Source organism: Arvicanthis niloticus, chromosome 2 (genome assembly GCF_011762505.2).
Source record: "Arvicanthis niloticus isolate mArvNil1 chromosome 2, mArvNil1.pat.X, whole genome shotgun sequence".
NCBI lineage: Eukaryota > Metazoa > Chordata > Mammalia > Rodentia > Muridae > Arvicanthis > Arvicanthis niloticus.
Window position 1 is genome coordinate 24,045,724 of NC_047659.1, and position 21,705 is coordinate 24,067,428.

Genomic DNA, 21,705 nt, shown 5'->3' on the forward strand with positions numbered 1-21,705 from the left:
GTATAAGTTTGAAAAGTACCTCAATCATCAGATATCAACAGACAGGATATCATGAGGAACATATACACTGAACATGTTCCAAGCCATGAACACCATGATGCACTGACTTACCTAAGGTGCTACACTGATTGGCTGGAAAAAAATAAGTTCTATACTTTGGACAATATGGATTTTCCAAAGCCATTGTAAGGTCTTGTTTGGGGGTATTATGTTGTTGTTGTTGTATATGCTCTTCATTATTTCTGACACATTTTTGACTCAAAAAATACTGTTGTTTTTATTAAGAACTAGTCATCTACAAATTGTGATTACTAATATTTATCAAAAACCACAACACGTGAATTACAAATGAGGCTTATGTACCCACACATAACTGTAGTTGATACTTACATATAAAGTGGGACCAAAAAAAAAAAAAGTAACTTACAACTATAAAAACAAAACTCATTATTGAAAAATTAACTATGCCTATAATACCTAACAGAAACAGCAAAGAAGGAAAATATATTTTAACGCATAGTTTTTCAGGGTTTGAATAACATCATGTTAGGAAAGGCACGGCAGAGTACTTCAGTTCACTGAAGAATAGCATGCAGTAGAGGATATTAACATTACTGTGGATCAGTGAGCAGAAATTGTGATAGGTGTTACTATCATTTTCAAATGTTCACTCCTCATAACCTGCTTCTGCCATCACCTTCTAAAAATAAATGTATATCTGGAGACCAATTATTCAAAATCTGAATTTGTAAGAGACTGTTAAGATTCAAGCTATAAATCCAAGTACTAGTGAGTCAAGAATGCAGATTATAGATGCGAATTACTTCAAGTGTCTCTTTAATTTTAAATGTACTGAATTTCAGAATTATATACATTCACTTACTTTATTATAATTTAATTCTCACTCGACCAAGGAAATATTGTTATGTATTTTGAAAAATTATCATAGTGGTCTAAACATCCCATAATAGCACCATTAATAATAGCATTATCAGAAGTAAAATATGATGCTCATATATGTATTCACCTGTGTATTATTGTGCTTAGCATTGTAGCTACAAAATATTTCTATCTACACATCCGGTTACTCACCTAGCTATGTTTATGCTAGAAATTATGGGTTTATCAGGCAAAGGGAATATTAAGTGTTAATAGATGAAAAATTTGAAAACAGATATAAAATTAAGGCAACCTACATCTATAAAAACAAGTCCTATTATTGAAAAATTCATTAAGAATGTAGGAAAAATAAGGTGGTGGGCTTCTATCTCAGAAGCCCAACTATGGTTTTCCTGGAGCAAATAGCCATCTCCAGGGTAGGCAGTTCCAGTGCAACAGGGTTTTCTGTGCATCTGAAAACAAAATTCAAATTTGAGAATGAATTTATACCAACTTAACTTTCAAAGACTGTAGAGTGCTCGCCCATCTACAGCACATTAGTTCCCAGCATGGCCTGTACATGACCCTGAACCCATCATGTACATTACACAGGGCCATTTCTCCCATAACATAACTGGCTACTTTATAAAATATTTTGTAAATATGACATATTTGATAACCACAGTCATAAATGTCTTGGTGTTATTCTCACTGTTTTCCAGTATCCTGTGCAGAATACCTCTGAGTCTCTTGAGGCTGTCATAGTTTTTGCAGTTGTTTCTCATGACATTATAGTTCTATAGTATTGTAAAATGTGGTTTTATTAAAGCTTGCCTGATTTTTTTTTTTTTTTTTGAGAGTGGACTAGGATTGTCAGTTTGGGTTACTTAAGTTGATTTTTATGGGAAATGTGTTTTGGTAATAGATAAGTGACTAAAATATGTGATTTTGAAGTCAGAAAACATGAACTCATTTCTTTTCTCCACCTACAACTGAGGTGACATTGAAAACCTTTTTGTTTTGGTTTGGTTTTGATTTTTGAGGCAAGGATGATCTGTTTATCCCTGGTTCTTTTAAAACTCTCTCTGTAGACTAGGCTGGCCTGGAACTCAGAGATCCATCAGCCTTTGCCTCCTGAGTGAGTGCTTGGACTAAAGACATGTGCTACCACATCTAACTGGAAAAAATTATTTCATGTTTGAATATCTCTGGTTCCAAGTAAGATTACAACAATCATAATACCCTTTTATCTAGAGTCTTCAATATCCAAACATTTGAGAATTCTTTTCAGAAAATATAATGAAATTTCTATTTTAAATCTTAAAATTGTAGAAAATAAGGATGAGTGTACATAAGTACCAGAAATGACATATGGGAGGAATACATTATTCATTTCTTTCTAATTACCGTTATGTATTTTTTCATTTTTCCCTGTTAATTTATTGATTTATTCATATTATATTCCAATTACAGTCCCCTTCTTTCCTCTTAACACCCCTCTGGATAGCCTTTTCTCCCATTCCTCCTCCCCTCTGAGAAGGAGAAGTTGTACCTGGATACCAACCCATGCTGGCACGTCAGTCACTGCAGGACTAAGTAGACCCTCTTCCAATGAGCCCAGTGAGGTGAACAGCATCCCTAGGCAGGCAAAAGGTCCAGAGACAGTCTCTGTCCAGTTGTTGGAGGACTCACATGAAGACTCACCTGTACATCAGCTACAGGGAGACAATACCCTTTGTATGCTCTTTGGATAGTGGTCCAGTCTCTGGAAAACCCCAAAAATCCAGGTTGACTCTTGATTTTCTTGAGGAGTCCTTACCCCAGACGGGTCCCTCAATCCTTCCCCCAAGTCTTTCACAAGACTTTTTAACTACTCCATCTAATATTTGTCTGTGTGTTTCTGAATTTGTTTCAGTTAAATGCTGCGTGATGCTTTCCAGAGGACAGTTATGTTAGACTCCTATCTTCAAGCATTAACAGAGTATCATTAGTAGTGTCAAGTATTAGTGATTGCCTATGGGATGAGTCTCAATCTCTGCCAGTCTTTGGTTAGCCATTTCCTCCATCTCTGCTCCATCTTTGTCACTGTACTTGTATACAGGACAAGTTTGGGATAGAAGCTTTTGTGCATGGATTGGTGTCTTTGTCTATTAAACCATTAATAGATAACTCTTTTGAGATTATATGTGTTCTTCAGTCATGTACTGTTCCCCCTTTTACTTCAGTTACACACTTATAGTGTCTGCAGATATATGCTGTTTCTATCATTTGACATTTTAATCTGTTTTCCTGGCTAGTTTTATGTAACCTTGACAGTAGCTAGAATCCTGTCTAGATACTTAATTGAGAAATGGTAATCTCAATTGAGAAAATATTTACATCACATTAGCTTGTAGGTAAGACTCTGGGACATTTTAGTGATGGATGATTGATAGAAGAGAATCCAGCTTATGGTGGATGGTACCAATACTGGGTATATGGTCCTGAAATGTAGAAGGCAGGTTGAGCAAGCTACAAGGAAAAATCCGTTAAACAATACTTCTCCATGTCTTCTGTTCCAGTTCCTGCATTCAGGTTACTTCCCCGAATGATGGACTACAAACTATAAGATGAAATAAACCATTTATTTCCCAAATTTCTTATGGTTTTGGTCTTTTCCTAGCAACAGAAACTAAGACATAAACTCTGCTCCTCTATGAGCCGATTGTTTTCCTGGACTTCTACCAAGGAGAGAATTTTCAGATCAATTCTTCTTTCAGGTTTCCGAATTTATCTTTAATCTTGAGGTCATATTTGAGTGTTTGCTGATAGTATAGGACATAAATTTTTCTGGTATCAATCACAATTTTACCACTTCCTATTATTTAGTACTCTGCATGTTATTACAATTATCTTGGAATCTATTATATGCAATTCTATGTTCTATAAACAATTTACTTTATGGTATTTGCATTCAAATAATGAATAATATTCTTGAAAAGAAGACAGGATTTTTTTGAAGCAAAAAAATGTTCATAAGTTTTTCTCTTTCTCCTTTCCTTCCCACCATAACTCTTTGTTTTATTCTTCTATCTCCTTAATTTTATTTTTAATGTAATTATTTTTAAGGCTATCTTCTTAATGTATGTCCAACATGATTGGTCTATTATCTATATGGATCAATAAGAAAGTGGGTAAAGATAGGATTAATAAGAAGAAAAGTGAATAACACAAATAATTGAAAAATATCTGAATGTTTACTTCATAAAAAAGTTAAGACAGAAATATTTGTAAGAGTTATTAATTTGTATTTTTATGAAAAGTAAAGTAAATTACAAGTTGTATATTTTATAACGTTTAAAAAATGATTTTATGAAACTCAGTGATTCAATAATACAATCTTTATAATAACTGTTCTACCTAGATAGAAGCATGACATTACCCTAAACCAATTCAGGTTAAAGAGCAATGTCCAGTGTGTTACCTTCTGAGAACCTACTACTAAAATTTTGGTTATAGGTTATTTAAATAAACTTTATCTTTATTTAAATATTAGTATTTAGTACGACTCTAACAAATGAGTTGAAAATATTTTTAGGATTTTAATTTTCAAAATTATGACATCATTATATCATTTACCACTTTATCACTGTTTCCTTGAACCCTACTGTGCCTCAAGCTCATTGATTTTTCTTTATATGTTGCTATATTTATATATACATATACATATGCATATACATTTACATATACATGTGTGTGTATTTCTAAATATATAATTCCTAAATTCAGTTTATACACTATTACACATATGTTTATGATCACAAGTATCATCACAGTTTAATCACAAATCATTTGATTGTGCCAGCAGAAAACTTATCCAGTGCAGCTGGATGTCGAAGACATGATTATATATTTTAAAGTTAGTAAAGCTGGAGGGAAGATACAGAACCTCTTCTAGGCTATGTAACCATGTCAATAGGAAAACTGAGTTTAGATCCTATACAATAAACTTTGACATCAGTGTATGAAAGCTGGCAGTTGACAGCTATGTGGCTCACTTCTGCGATTTTTTTCTGTTTGGTTTTCTATGAAGAACTTGGCCTACAGAAAGTGAAGGTTGGATATCCCCAACTAGAAACTGTTCCTTCTCGTCTTAAAGCCTAGAAACTCATCTAGGGGTGCTAAAACAAGAAGAGAAGGAACAGTTTAAATATTTTATAAATGTTGTCTTCCCAAGCATCAAGCTGAGAAGTGGAACCACTTATGTGAAAGGACAGAGCTGTGAAGCAAAGGACTTCCTTATGGAAAAAGATAAAATAAAGACACTGTCTTAGTTTAGGATCTATAGGAAGAAACTTAGAATCACTGGCATACTTTACTGTGGTAAACAGAGTACCAAACTTGCACCACCATTAGGAAATCAAACTGTGGAGGACATGCAATTGTCAATGCTGACCTTAAGGATACTTTAGTTTGGGGTAGTATTCTTGTGCACTGTATGAAGATGTGTCTCTGTCCTTTCTCATCTGCCTAAGACATTCTCTGATTGGCTTTAATCAAGATCTGAATGGCCTATAGCAATGCAGGAGAGAATATGTGGGGCTTCTTATAAAGTTAGGGACTCTGGGAAAGAGTCTGAGGTGGGAGATGCAATTCATCAGTCAGATACAGAGCTAAGAGATTCATCAGTCAGCAAGAGGCAGAGGAAGTTAGATTTATAAAACAGAGGAGAGATAGTGAGCTATGTGGTAAAACATAGACTAATGTATGCAGGTTAATTAAAGGTATAAGAGCCAGTTGGGACACTTAAGCTAAGACCTTAGGCTTTAATAAATAATACAATGTCTCCAAGTCATTACCTAGGAGCTGGCAGATCATAGAAAGTCCAAATGGTTAGTTTTGTCCCATTCTACAGAAGTTTTTAACTCATTAAGTCCCTTTGTATAGTTCACTGGTTAATTATTGGAAAGAATTGACACCATGTAGAAGGCATACTATTTGGTAAAGATTTACACTGTGTATTAAGATTGAAAATGTTGGCTTTCAAAGCAAATATTCCAATAAGAAATGATCACTTGGGTACTGAAAGAGGAGTTTAAGTGACAGCCTACAGTGTCTGTTTAGTATGTATTCACATACTTCATAGATAAATTTTACCTCCTCAGAAATAACCCCTTCTGAGTTTTTCTAAGTTTCTTGCTGGCCATTCTCCTTATGACCTGTACAGGGAAAAGATTGTTGAAAGAAGTTTAGCATTCTCAACCTTTACCATTATGTTGGCTACTCTCAGGTTGTGACTTAGGGTTTTACTGTTGGGAACAGACACTAAGGCAACTCTAAGACAACACTTAATTGAGACTGTCCTTCAGGTTCAGTCTATTATAATCAATGCAGCATCCAGCCAGACATGGGGTTAGAGGAGCCAACCTCATGTCCTATCTCTTGTTTTGAAGGTAGCTAGAAGACCAGCTTTCTGGCAGCTAGAATGAAGGTATTAAAGCTCACACCATAGTGACACACCTACTCCAACAAGGCCACGCCTACTCTAACAAGAGCATACATCCTAATAGTGCCACACCCTGGGCCAACCATAGAGATCATCACAGATTGTAAATGATTTTGGACTACTCTCCACTTTACTACCCATTCCAAGTAGTTTTCACTCTTCAGTTAGTGCCATGGACCTTCATCTCTGAAAGCTAGGAATTCACCCTATATATCTTTCTCAAAAATAGACAAATAATTACTTAAACACTCTCTAATGGACCACCTGGGTACTAAGTCTACCTTTTTTATTATAACATCTATAACAGATACTTTTCATGAAGTTAATCATCACCAACTGCAACATGTTGCTCCCCATTCCTTTCTGTCCCCATTCACCTCTTGAGAATGATGAGTACCAGTAATATCTTAAGTGAAAATCCAGTGGGAATTATTTTTATTTGTTGATTAAAGGATATCTTCTTGGGAATGTGGGACAAAATATATGTACTGTTTAATATTATAGCCAGAAAAAATATATATAAATAAAATTCAATAACAAAATAGTTTCTCATTCCCACAAGTCATATTAAACATACTCCAATTCACAAGTGCATGAAGCTAGAATTGAGTAAATACATCATTGCATGCACATTGGATATCCCCACTGTACTATGATAGTCAAGGACAAAAACAAAAAAAAAAATTCATAAGCAGAGTTAAGATCATTATGGTAAGCTAAACAACTTTTATATTCATCTACTACTTTAAAAGTTTGTAAATTTGTCTCTATCTTTTTTTAAAAATTCTTATTATTGGTTCCTTGTGATTTTCACAGCATGTATCACAAACCCACTCATCCCCCTCTACACTCTTACTACCTCCCCACCACCAAAAGTGGGGGGGGGTGCTTGTCAAAGCTGTAGTGTGTCACTGTGTGTCTCATAGTATACTCTTCAGTCCACACTTTGGTTGAAATTTTTTATTGCAATGATTCATTGGTCAGGTATAATGTTTCTGGCTTTTACTACTTTATCAATAGTGAAACCCCAATGAGAGTCCTCTTTAATATTCTGTTGATGCCCTGTATAATGGAGTTCTTACAGTTTTGGATCTGTAAGACTGGCCCCTTCATGTACTCTAGCAATTCATCAAAGGAGTAGATGTTGGAACAGGCTAATTCAAAGCTCTGGACCTGAACCTCGAAGTGTCTGAGTTGGTCAGCCGGCTAGATTCCCTGCTCTCATATCCTTGAGCTGGCTTACTAGAAACCCCTAATACCAGAACCAGCACTACCCTGCTACCTAATCAAGGTGCAGAGCATGATCTCCTCTGAGTATTGCTGCTGGTAAGAGACATGACCAGTTCTCCCACACTCATAACCATGTGGCCACCTCTCCTGCCCACCATTGATGGTGATGGAGGAAGGACTGGATCTCCCTCATCTGTGCCACTGACCAAAAGACAAGAGGCAGGACTGGCCCTCTCACTTTCACATTGTTGAGCCAGCTTAATCATGCCTCTACCATAATGTTCAATTTTATTATGTTGCCCAGGGGAGCTGCAGGCCCTGCTCTCTGAAGTGTTGCAGCAGGAGATGGGCAGTGACAGCTCCCCTCCACTAGTAACCTCAGGGCCAGCTCTACTGACTGCTGTAGGTGGCAAGAGGTAAGGAGGGGTGTCATCTCTTTTTTTACCCATATCACTGCATGATAGAATAGCGATGGGGCCAGCTGTCCCATGCTCTTGCCATCTGAGCTGGCTGGCCCATGCCCTTGCTATAAGGATCAGCTCATTTTTGCTGCCCAGGCAAGGTACAGGGCCTAATCTCCTGAGTGATGCAGTAATATGAAATATGCAGGTCCAGCTTTCCTGTTCTTATGAAATTAGGGTCCTGTCTCCTGCCTTTCACAGGTGGTGAGGGGCAAGAGGAGAGAAGGATATCTCTCCTTTGTCCTTACCACCACACAGGAGGTGTAGGGCCAGGTTTCCCATGCTCATAACCTTTGTGAGTGGCTCACCTGCAACTTCTGCAATGTGTAGGACCACTTTCCTAAGCTGCTACAGGTTTCCTGCTTTCATGATCCCAGAGTCAGCTCTCCCAGACACTCAGGTAAGGGGTAGGTCCAGTTCTGCACATCCCTCAGACACCAGCATGTCCCCCCCAGCATAAGACCAGACTAGAGACATCTGCCTGGACTTTGGTGGTAATAGACTCCTGCTTCAGCAGGGCCATAGGCTCAGACTTGACACCTGGTGGAAGCACAGCCAGGACCCTACCGTGGTCCTGGGTACCAATGACTCACATTGGGCTGTTCCCCATTATCCTTGAGTCTATAGCTCTGCCTCTCTTAAATGTGCCCAAACCCTGTATTTTTCTTTTCCATTTCTCCACCACTTATTGGCCTTTCTAAAAGGGACATAGGGTCTCTATGCTTATGGTCATCTCAGAACTGGTCTCAAAAATGCTATCTCTAGTTCATCATTATGGGAATGAGCAGAGGTAATCTCGGGTGTGGGGCAGTGGATTGTACCACTATACAGAAAAACTGGTAGTGTAGTAGTAACATTCAGAACCCCGATGTGATGGTTTGTATATGCTTGTTCCAGGGAGTGGCACTATTAGGAGGTGTGGCCTTGTTGGAGTAGCTGTGTCACTGTGGACATGGGCTTTAATACCCTTGTCCTAGCTGCCTTGGAGCCAGTCTTTTTCCAGCATCCTTCAGATATAGAACTCTCAGGTACTCTAGCCCCATGTCTGCTTGGATGCTGCCATGCTCTCACCTTGAGGATAATAGACTGAACCTCTGAACCTGTAAGCAAGCCCCAACTGAATGTTGTCCTTTGTAAGAGTTGTCTTGGTAAAGGTGTCTGTTCACAGAAGTAAAACCCTAACTAAGACACCCAATAAAAATAATTGAGATTGGCCAGAGTTCAGACAAGCTCCCAATCAGATTCCTTTCCTGGAGTATGTGACTACTACACCATACTAAGAGGACCATGACAACCACTTACATAGCATAGAGTCTTGAGCCCTCCACACTGAGGTATCTAGGGCACTGAAGGGTTTAACATATGAGCATCCCTTCCTAGGCATTCCTTCCTGCAAAAGGTATGTAATCTTTGGTTCACCTGAGTATGCATCCTCATAAGACATGAATAAAGCAGGTTGAACTAGCTAGAACTGTCTCTTTTATCAAGGACTGCTATGGGAGGGGGGAGGTTGGGGGAAGAATGTCTTTGTCATGCAGAGCCATCCCTAAATTTCCTTCAAAAGTTGCCTTCACACTCCTGGCACTCTGTGCTAAGGCAGATTTCCTGTGCCCCTAGTCAACTCCCAATCCCTTGAGGTCCTCAGAAGCATCTGAGTGTACTGGAGTTTGAGAACCACAGTCTCCACCCCAGCCCCCAATCTTTCTCACCCAAAGAAACAGGGACAAGGACTCCTATTTTAGGATTCATTTTGCCCTCTGTGAGTGGAGTGTTAGCATTCCATGAGCCCTGCACCCCAGCAGCTAGGAAGGAATGCAGTGCCACATCTGACGCCACATCAACAAAGTGGAAATGCAGAAACACTCTTGAGCATAGTCTGCCTCTACAGTCCTAGGTTGTAGAAGGTGGGTCAGGTTCTTTCTCCTAGCTGCATGCTTCCAGAAATAAGACTCAGACTCAAAATATATTTAAAAATACCTCTGTCACATAGTTAGGGTCTTCTCTGACTAGAACCATCACTTATAATAACCCTTTTATTTTAATCCACATTCTTACCATCTGTGCTCAGGTACCATGAAACTATCATTTCCTTACATCTTACCTGATGAATCTTCCTGCTCTTGACTGTATCCCAGAATCCTTTCTGCCTCCTGTATGTCCCACCTTTGAGTTCCTGCCTAAGCCATAGGCTTTTAAGTTGACAGGTGACACATCCATGCAATACACAAAATATTCCCTCTATACTTTGTAGAATCCAATTGGTAGTTGTCTTAGACTAGTTCCCTGTCCAGGCCCCATGGTACCAGTCTGTCTAGTGCTGTGTTGTCATCTTTTGCTCTCTTTTCACCCAGCCAGTCTGAGTGGCCCCATGAGAAGGTCTGTTCCTGGGTTACTTTTGGCTTGGGCCCTCTGTCCCAGGTTAGGTTCTTCTAGTTTCTGGAGTCATAGGGTCCTGCATAACCAGACTGGTGATAGTCTCAGGCTAGGTTTCGTTTTGCTGGGTATGTTAGGCTCCTAATCATTCAGATGTTCATTGGTTGTGGGATAATGGACGGTGCCAGGAAACTTGGTAAGGTAGAGTGGGACTGAGTCCCTGGGGACACTGACTAGTTGTGGGCCTGTGGAGAGCCATCTTTTGTTTCCTACCCATCTGTGTGGCACTCCAGTGACGACTAGATGTCTGAGAGTCAGGGAACCCCAACTTTAGCCTCCCCCATCTTAGACTGCATTCTCCCATCCCCTGAGCAAGCAGTGTCTCAGTGTTTCCCATCACAGGGAAAAGCAGTCAAGCACCCTCTGATTTTTGTCTCCTGAGCGATGTATCCCACATCCTAGTCACAGGGCAGAATGCTGACCCACAATTGATAAGAGCACTAAAGGTAGACATAGTCTCTGTCTTATTTGCTAACTACTGACATACATATGACACAACAGTCACACCTATAATACTTCTAGATACTCAGCTATTAAGAATGAGGACATGCTGAGTTTTGCAGGCAAATGGATGGAACTAGAATATATCATCCTGAGTGAGGTAACTCAGACCCAAAAGGACATGCATGGTATGTACTCACTAAGAAGTGGATATTAGCCAATAAAAAAGGACAGAATACCCAATATACAGTCCACAGATCTCAAAACAGTCAATAAACTGAAGGGCCCAAGTGAGGACACCTCAGTCCCACTTCGAAGAGAGAAAAAAGCAATCACAAGTGGGGAAGGATCGAGGGACCAGGGAGGGAAAGTAGATGAAGATAGGGGTGAAGATAGGAGGGGAACCTGATCTGTTATTGGGTGAGGGAAAAGGACTGAAACCGTGAGGGCCAGCAGAAAGAATGGAAACAGGTAACCTTTGAAGGAAGGAGGTTAGGGGGACCCTCCAGAATGCACAAGTGACCTGCGAGGTGATAGACTTTCAGGAGTCAAAGGTAGGGACCTTAAGATAGAAGAAATTGAAACATCAGCCAAAGAAAATGTTAAATCTAAAAACTTCCTGACATAACACATCCAGGAAATTTGGGATACTATGAAAACACCTAACTTAACAATAATAGGAACAAAAGCTGAAAAGTCCCAGCTCCAAGGACTTGAAAATATTTCAACAAAATCATAGAAGAAATATTTCCAAAGTTAAAAAAGGAGATGCCTACAAACATACAATAAGTTTACAGAACACCAATTAAATTGGACCTGAAAAGAAAATTTTCCTGCCACATAATAATCAAAACACAGAAATACACAGAACAAAAATAATATTAAAAGTTGCAAGGGAATAAAGCCAAGTAACATACAAAGGTGGAACTATCAGATGTTTAGCTGTGGGTCTCTGTGGGTCTGTGGGTCCAGATACAGTTATACTAGGTTCCTATCTGGAAGAATAACAGAGTATCATTAATGGTGTCAGAGGTTATTTCTCTTTTATGGGATGGGTCCCAAGTTGTGGCAGTCATTGGTTGGGCATTCCCCCAGTCTTTGCTTCATCTTTATCCCTACTTTACAAGAGAGATTCTAAAGCTAGAAGGGCCTGGACAGATGTCTTACAGCCTCTAAGAAAGCAGAGATACCAACCTGGACTATTATACTGAGCAAAACTTTCATATGCTCTTGTATTTAATCGTTTCCTTCTATAGAATGCTGAGGGTTAGGCAAACTAAGACAGACGGTAAATTAGAAATAAAACAAAGCTAAAGTTCCTAATGCCTGCCCTCAATGGTGTGCTACTTCAGCAAGGCTACATATCCTAAAAACTTCCTGAGAGCCCCAAAATGTGCCACTAACCAGAGAACAAGTATGTAGATACTCGAGCCTCTGGAAGATAGTTCTCACTCAGTCCATTACCTCAAGGCTTTACAGTACAGCTTACGTTGAGGATCAATCTGGTACTGAAATAACATAACAATAAATTGCTTTGGTATTGTGTTAAAATTAGAAACCAACACAATTTATCTGGGGACTTTTGTTTTCCATTCTCCCAGACAAGTAAATAGTGTAGTCATGTTTTTATTACAGGTGTGATGTAAATAAACAGAACAAATATAACAGTGGAGTGTGATGTGGGTCTGTTGCGTTTGTTGCTGTGGCTTTTCTGTGCCCTCTGGATTTCTTTATGTTTGATTCTCGCCATGACAGTTGGATTTTATGATGGATTGATCTTGAGTTCACCAAGATGTGTCACTTTTCTATTTGACAGAACATAGCTCATGATGTATAGATCTGACCACATAGCCAAGTGTTATCTCTTTATCAGACACTCAATGGCTGGTGAGACTTGCTATAGGCTGGGCCTCAATTTAAAAGGGGTGATGGATTATTTCTTACAAATGGCAGGCATCTTTAAAAATCATGGGACTAAAATTAGGAGCTTCTAACTGACACTTTCTGTAAATACTACATAGGTACTTGGTAATCACAGCATTTTCAAGAATTTATAGACTGTCAAATTACCTGCAGAAATGATTACATCTTAACATGGACCTTATTTTCTTCTTCTTCTTACATTTTTTGAAATTAGTAACTTGTTTATTGTTTTATTTATTTATATTCCAAAAGTTGCCCCTTCCCAGTCCTGTCTCCAAAAGTACTTCACCCCTTCCCGTTTGTCTCTGAGAGGATACTTCCCACCCCCACCTGCCAGCCCCCTTCACCCACCCACCCACCCAACCCAACCCCAGTTCAGGGCCCCTCCCAGGCAACCCCCTTCCCTGGAGCATCACGTTTCCACAGGATTAGGTGCTTCCTCTTACACTTTGGCCAGAAAAGACAGCCCTCTGCTACATATCTGCCTGGGGACTCGAACCAGTCCATGCATGCTCTTTGGTTTGTGGCTTAGTTTCTGGGAGCTCCCAGATAGCTGATACTGCTGGTCTTCCTATGGGGTTGCTATCCCCTTCAGCTTCTTCAATCCTTCCCCGAATCTTCCATAAGAGTCTTTGACCTCAGTCCAATAATAGGCTATAAGTATCTGCATCTGTGTCAGTCAGTTGTCAGTAGAGTTTCTCAGAGGACAGCCATGCTATACTGTTTTTAACCACAACATGGCATCAGTAATAGTGTCCAGGTATCTTTTCAATAAAAAATATTTGTCCCAGAACTCTTACAGAGATTTCTGTTTTCCTTATCACCATGGAAAGTCTAAGAAATTTATTTCCTATTGTGACCAGTGCTTCAGTTAAACTGACAAAAGCATAGTAAACCCCATCCTTACTTCTTAGTAGTAGAAGGTAAAAGACAGTCATCCATTATTTTAATGAGTTCTTTGAGAATGTTGTACAGTGCATTTTGGTCATATTCACCCTGTCATCTAGTTCCTCTCAGATCCACCCACACTTCTCTATCCTTTTGAACCTCTAAAGTCCAGTTTATGCTGTCTCTGCACTCTTGCAGATGTGGCCTTTCAATTTATCACTGTCTATGTACCAGGGACCACAATACTAAAGCAAACTAACCTCCCCTATCCTAGCATCCTTGAATAACCAATTGTTCCTCAGATATGGGTAGAATTCTTTGCAGGCTTCCCTCCCTCTGTGCTGGAATTATGGCTAGCTTGAGCTTGCACAATACTTGTGCATGTTGTCATAACAAATGTGAATTAATGTGTTTACCTGCCATACTATTTCAGAAACACTGTCATTTTTCACTGCTTCTAATTCTTACAATCTTCCTGGCTTCTCTAATGTGACAATTTCTGAATCTTGAGATGAAAGACTAATGATGCAGGTATCTCCTTTAAGGTTGAACATTTTTCAGTCTTTGGGTCCAGAGACTATTTAGAGACCATGACAGGGATATTCAATTATAGAGATGTAGGATGTAGTGATATAAAAGGTTAAATTGTGGTATGAGATGAGACAATCATCAAGAGAATATGGGTAGGGGAAATTATCACTAAGGATAATTTGAAAACATCATAAGGAAATCTACTAATGCGGAAACTTCCTATAACATATACAAAATACTTAAATGTAGATAGCCTGAAATGTGGTAATAATGTTCTTTTATGCACTGTAGACCAACAAACAAAAAGCCTAGTGCCAGGAATGAATTGCTTATTTTGCAGTTATTGGGCATGAGGTCCCATAGCCTCCCAACTTTATAGGCTACTGGTAATGTTCTTGGTTACTTACCAGCATTTGCTATAAAAACTACTGCTGAAGACACTTTCTACATGAGTCAGAACAAAAAGAAATTGCCTGGAAGCTTTATCCCTACTCGCAATTTGTCATTGAAGATTCTATATATGCTGCCAGAGTAGACTAGTAATCATCAGTCTTACTCAGCCGTGAATCCTGGGAGCTCTCATAACAACCAGCCTACCAAGACATGCTCAATGTCGCGATAGTGGAATGGACATCATGAGAATAACCAACCATATTCTGATTGGATTTAAAGTTCTTTCTACAAGAGGAAGTTCATACCTAGCAACATAATCAGGGCAAAAACCTATGTCTAGACAGGTCACATCGTATTAGAAAGAATCTACTTTTACATTTCTGTTACATGGACATAACACAAAACTGACCCTAATGACCTGTCATTATACTCATTGCTTAATAGATCTCTCATCCCTAACCAAAACCAGATATTTTTTCCAATAGACAGTAGGCATTAATCTTTTATTTTGAAGATATATCCTGGTATATTCCATACAAATAAAGTTGTAATTTTTCCCTTTGATACCTATATACATATACTCTAGAGTGCATGTGTTGCATCAAATCCTCCAGAATATGTATTGGTTATTCAGTCTAAGATATCACACAGCTAGATTAGTATACCCACTCAAACAAACCCTTGTCTAGCCACAAATCAGACATATCACAGTGAACTTCTAATTTTAGAAGGGTCACTCTGATCTAAACCATGGGGCTTTTGTTCGGATTTTATACCAATTGCTTTTCTGTGCTCTCTCTCTCTCTCTCTCTCTCTCTCTCTCTCTCTCTCTCTCTCTCTCTCACACACACACACACACACACACACACACACACACAGAGGAATTAATGACAGATACAAAACAAATAAAACAATTAGCTTTCAGAACTAATGCATCTTTGGACTGCCTTCTGTTCTGATCACCATATGTTATCCTTTCATGTTGTTCTTTCAACATATCATACTATACTCATAAGCATACCTACAAAAATAAACATATATATTATAGACTTATGTTTACATATGAGAGAGAACATGTGTTTTTTTCTGAGACTTGTGATGTCTTTTTAATATTTAATTTCTATATTTCTTTATAGATTTTGGATATTTGACACTAGTATGAAGTACAGTTGGTAAACACTTTCTTCAATTCTGGGCTGTCTGTGTGCATAAAGAGGTTTTATAGGAGGATTTATACTTTTTATCTCACAGTTTCTAAGATCTCAGTTCACCGTGGCAGGAGGGTATAGGTGAGCAGAGTGGTCTACTTCATGTTTCTAAAAGCAGAACTGTGTTTCCCTACTTCCTCATCTTGCATTTTAGCCCATTTCAGACCTTCCTTGAAGGATGGTCACACTTACATTTGAAGTGTTTCTTCCTCTCTTTCTTTTGTTGGTGTTGGCTATAATTTTTCATATAATATTTTTTGATTATATTCTTTTTCTTCTCCCAAATCCTTCCAAATCCTTTCTACTTCCTTTTTCCACCTCACTTCAGGTTACTTCTTTCAGCAACAATGAAACAAATAAAAATGCAAAAGAAAAAGAAAAAAATCAAGACAAAAAAATAAAACAAAACAAAGGAAAACCAAACACACACAAACATGGAGTCCATTTTCTGTTGGCCAACCATTGCTGGGCTTGGGTCTGTCCTGTACTGTGGTTAACATGCATAGAGAAAAATGATTTTCTCTCTCCCAGCAGTGACACCTTGTAAATAGCTTCTTGGTTATGGTTGAAGGTTTCTGGCCACATTCCTTCTCAGTGTTGGAATTTTCTCTGATGTGAAATTGTATGTGCTTTCATTATCTCTGTGAGCTCATACGTGCATTAGCCCTACAGTGATACTGTTGACTTGGATTCTTCCACCACATTGGGCTCTCTCTTTCCTCTTCGGCATAGAATCCTGAACCTTGAAATTTGATAGTGGCATCCATTTAGGCCCGAGTGTTCCAAAGTCTCCCATAAAGTAAGTTTTGTAGGGGCTAGTTCTGATGGTCAGGTTCTGTTCCCTAATTGGTTCCTGATCGATCAATAAAGGTGCTAGCAGCCAATGAGCTGGGCAGAATAGATGGGGATTTACAGTTTTCCCGAAGGCAGGCAAGCAGATGCAGGGGAGGAAAAACAGATTTTCGCTAGGCTTCAAAGGGAGAAAAGGCTACTAACCATGTGAGATCTTGGGTGGAGTGGCCATTGGCCACTTCCCCGACTGGGCCTAGGGTAGCAACTAAAGCTAAGGGTGGATTTAGGGTGTTGAGATGGGACTGAATGTAACTGACCATCTAAAGTCGAGGGCAGATTTAGGATGCTGAGCTAAAAGTATTGGGAAGGGCACACTAACCACAGGAGATTAGAAGCACCCAGCAATTGAGCCAATAAGGCTGGCTGAAAAATAAGCTAATGTGTATGTGTGTATGTATGTTGTCTTTCATTCGTGGATGCGAGAGAACTTTGGCAGGCTGGCAGCACGGTCCTCCCAGAGCAACAACTACATACAACAGAGTTTTCTTATATCTCCTTATTTCTTTCTAGAGATAAACTTACAGACATACTTAGAAATTGTTTTACTGATTTCTTAAGCCAGTTGTCTCTCCAATAAAGTTGAGCGTAAAATTAGCCATCCAAGTTCAGATAAACTAACTGTAGAAAAGGTTTGTTTAATACAAAAGTATACTGTGGTCACTTTAAGTAGAAGTGTATTGTTTGCCATTCTTTCTCATAGCTATGAAAACAAATGGTTGTACCACACCAACAGGCACACACCGCATGTTCCAACTCTGAGCCTTGGTTCCAGTAGCTAGATAATGTGCAACTCAGCAGCTTCAATTGTGTGTTATAGGTAGTTATGTTTAAAAGTCATTTTTAAGATAATTTTCACTTGTTCAATCTACGAAAGCAATGTTTAAATGGAGATATTATGAAGTTTAGCATTTATACCCTTTATGTTGGAAAGCTAGAATTCACCTCCGCTGTTACATATAAATTTCAAAATTGATTTTTTAGTATGTTTATTGAGGTGGTGGATGTTTTCAAAGCTTCTACTCTACTACATGCACTAAGAGAGCTTTCATTTCTGAAGTGAAAAGGCCATGAAGGGGCTCTTCTCAACTACTGACTTTAATCTTTGCATTTGTACATTCAGACAACAAAAGTGAAAGTACTGCATGGCACAATGGACACAAGAGACCATTAATATCTGTGCCCTAGTCTATTACCCAATCTCTGTTATACTATGAAGACCAAGGTGACTGATCTTTTAGATACTTTAGCATTTAATTTCAATGTATTATCTAAAATGATGGTGTATTCTTCTTTCTTAGCACATAGTTACCTAAATTAATTACATACTATGCCTCCTTTTTGTCTTAGTAGAACAAGTATGGTTGATGAAGTTTTTGTCTACAACTCCATGCCCCTGCATAATTAGTAGTAGATGTCTACTTATGCAGTAGATGCCATGGGACGTAAGCTGGAGAAGAAGTGAATGGATAGCTTTCTTGCTATTGCAGCCCTGCCTAGACCATCCAGTTCATGGATGTTCTGGTTCTTTACATTCTTTTCTTTTTTTCATGACAATCCATGTTGAGTTCTGTCATTTCTGCCATGACGTGCCACTCTGAGAAGGGGAGGCCTAGAAGAGGCTCATGTTCACAACTTTGAACTCAAAAACGTACTTTTTTTCAAATATCTGCTTGTAAAATTTTGTTTATATATTTTATTTATTCTGTCCTAACTGCTTAGCAAATTAAACTGTCACCATCACAAAGGTTTACATACATAAAAACATAGCATTCCTACCTAGAATTTTCTGGGATAGAAGGGTTGTTATTCATCTTAAGTGTGACTTATTCAGTCATTATTCCTTGATGAGAATCTGGTTTATATGAGTCATTTTCTTTAGTAGTCACATTGCTCTGAGGCTTTTTATTTGGTTCTCACTGTATGCCATAGTTGGCATTGCACTTTATTCTGTGCACTTTATTCTATGCTTTACCCAAGCTTCTAAGAGACACCCCATAGGCACACATTAGCATTGTCTCTACGAGATCTGGCCAGAACGTTAAATTCTGCATTTTGTACAAATGCTATATCTGAATTAGCTCTCCTGGATCTGAGTTTGTAATCCATCCCCGGTAATTCAGTATCCTTAATATTCAGTCCCACACATTATTTAGGCTCCTTTTAGCACATAATAACAAAAATGTGTGGTTTTTAGCAGTTCCTAAAATATATTCAGATAGTATTTTTATTAGTTCACTGAGCAGAAATAAAGTCCATTGAGAGGAGGTGAAAAGCAGAGTTTTAAAACTTAGCCAATTTATAGAGACCACTGAACACCTGGAAAGCCCCTATACTACCAAACGTTGGAGCATCAAATCTTCCGCCTTCTTCCCCAGAATCATCTGACAGACCTTAGTGATGCAGGATTATTAAGGGCTGATTACTCTGTCTAGGCAGATATAATCAGTCAACTATTCTGCAAGTGTGTCTTTTCTAGACAGTAATTTGTCTATAGATGGAAAGAGGCAGGCAATTCTTGCCTAGTGGTTGTCACCGCACAACTGGAGTAACTCCAAGGATACTCAATTTCTTCTTAGAATCCATGACAGGAAGCTGTCAGGAGCAGGCAGGTCTCTAATCAAAATGAACATTAATATAGAAATATTTGTAATGTCAATTCTATGGACTTCTGACTTTTTGAAAACCAACTATCCATGTAAGGTAACCTGGACTGTTGTCTGTTAACTCCTCTCAGCTATGCTTAGTGCTTCCCATAATTTTAGTTAACTCAGTCATTCTGGATTTCTGACGGGGTTGAAGACCTATAGTCTCATAGCCAATCCTGGCTATTTACTTTGAGAGAAAAGATCTGAGAGGATGGTCTTCAGCTGACATTCATTCTAAAGCCAAGAAAAAAGCCAGGTTCAAAATTAAGTGTTTTAGTTAGGAGAGATGACAGAGGTTCCAGTTAGTCAACAAAATGATGGACTGAGTATTAGAACTATCTTGTACCTCACTGGTACAAATAGGAATAATTATGCTCTAATTGTATTTTGAGAGAAAAGTTTTATTTTAACAGGAACGGTGATATGTAGGAGGAGCTAAGGTGGGAGGAGTACTGAGAGGAAGAGATGGAGTAAGGAGAGGAGAAAATGAAGGAGAGGAGAAGCTAGGTGATGAGAGAGAGAAAGGGGCGGGGGGGGGGAGACATGGAGGCTGATGTTCACGTGTCTCCACCAGTCAAAGATAGTTGATATATCTAGATTGGGTATTGGGTTACACTTCTGATTGAGCATTACCAAACTTATAAAGCCTTTGATTAACATTTAAAAATTTGTATAAAAGCAAAAAGGAAAAGGGGGCATGGGATAGGGGTTTTCTAGGGAGGGGAAATGAGGAAAGGGGATGGCATCCAAAATGTAAATAAAATATAAAATAAAAAAAAGAAAGAAAAGCATAGTTTTTCATATTGCCTTAGTCGGGAAGAAGAGTTGGCTTTTAATAGGGAAATTTAGCCACTCCTATAGGTTCAGAATATAAAAGAAGATATACATTCCCTGGGGCCTCCGATCTCTTGAGGGTTAGGTGCATTTTCTCTTACTGAACCCAGACTCAGAAGTCCTATGCTGTATATGTGTTGAGGGCCTCATATCAGCTGGTGTATGCTGATTTGTTGGTGGTCCATTGTCTGAGAGACCTCAGGGGTGGGGTCTAGTTTAATTGAGACTGCTGGTCCTCCTACAGGGTTCCCCTCCTCCTCAGCTTCTTCCAGCTTTTCCGTAATTCAACCAAAGGAATCAGCATCTTCTGTCCATTAGTTGTGTTTAAATATCTGCATCTGATTCTTTCAGCTGCTTGTTGGATCTTTCATAGGCCAGTCATGATAGGCTCCATTTTGTGAACAATCCATAGCCTCAGTAATATTGTCAGGCCTTGGGGCCTCCCCTTGAGCTGGATCTCACTTTGGGCTGTCTCTGAACCTCCTTTTCTTCAGGTTCTTCTCCATTTTTGTTCCTTCACTTCTTTCAGATAGGAACAATTATGGGTCAGAGTTTTTGACTATGGAATGGCAACTCCATTCCTCACTTGATGCCCTGTCTCTGCTAGAGGTGGGCTCTACAAGTTCCCTTTCCTCACATCTAAGGTCCCTTTCTTTGAATGCTGAGAGTCTCTCACCTCTCCCGTGTCTGGTACATTCTGGAGTGGTCTCCCTAACTCCCAAGGTTGCCTGTTTCCATTCTTTCTACTGGCCTTCAGAGCTTCAGTTCTTTTTCTCCACCCAATACTTGACATGTCCTCTTCTTCCTAGCCCAACCCCTTTTCCATCCAGGACACTCCCACGCTCACCCCTCCTGTGATTGCTTTCTTCTCCCCCTGAAATGTGATTGAGGTATCCTCACTTGGGCCCTTCAGCTTGTTAAATATTTTGAGTTCTGTGGACTGTATCCTGGGTATTCTGTTCTTTTGGGCTAATATTCACTTAGTGAGGACATACTGCATGATATTGGTACAGTGACAGACATGTTGATCAATGGGATAGAATTGAAGACCCAGAAATAAAACCAGACACTTATATATACTTGATCTTTTACAAAGAAGCCAAAAATGTACAATGAAATAAAGAAAGCATCTTCAATAAATGGTGCTGGTCTAACTGGCAGTCTGTATGTAGAAAAATGAAAATAGATCTATATTTGTCACCTTGCACAAAGCTCAAGTCCAATTTAATTAAGAACCTCAACATAAAACTAGATATACTAAATCTAATAGAAGAGAAAGTAGGAAAGAACCTTGAACTCATTGGCACAAGAGGAAATCTCCTAAATAGAACTCCAATGGCTCAGGCTCTAAGATTGATAAATGGGACCTCATGAAATCAAAAGCTTCTATATGACAAAGGACACTGTCAATAGGACAAATTGGCAACCTACAGACTGGGAAAAATTGTTCACTAACCCCACATCCAATAGAGGACTAATATTTAAAATATATAAAAAACTCA

General features: G+C 38.9%; 1 pseudogene; it reads right to left on the minus strand.

The window, feature by feature from the left end:
- Positions 1 to 10,916: 10,916 nt before the first annotated feature.
- Positions 10,917 to 11,017, minus strand: LOC117704808 (small nucleolar RNA SNORA17; annotated as a pseudogene).
- Positions 11,018 to 21,705: the final 10,688 nt, after the last annotated feature.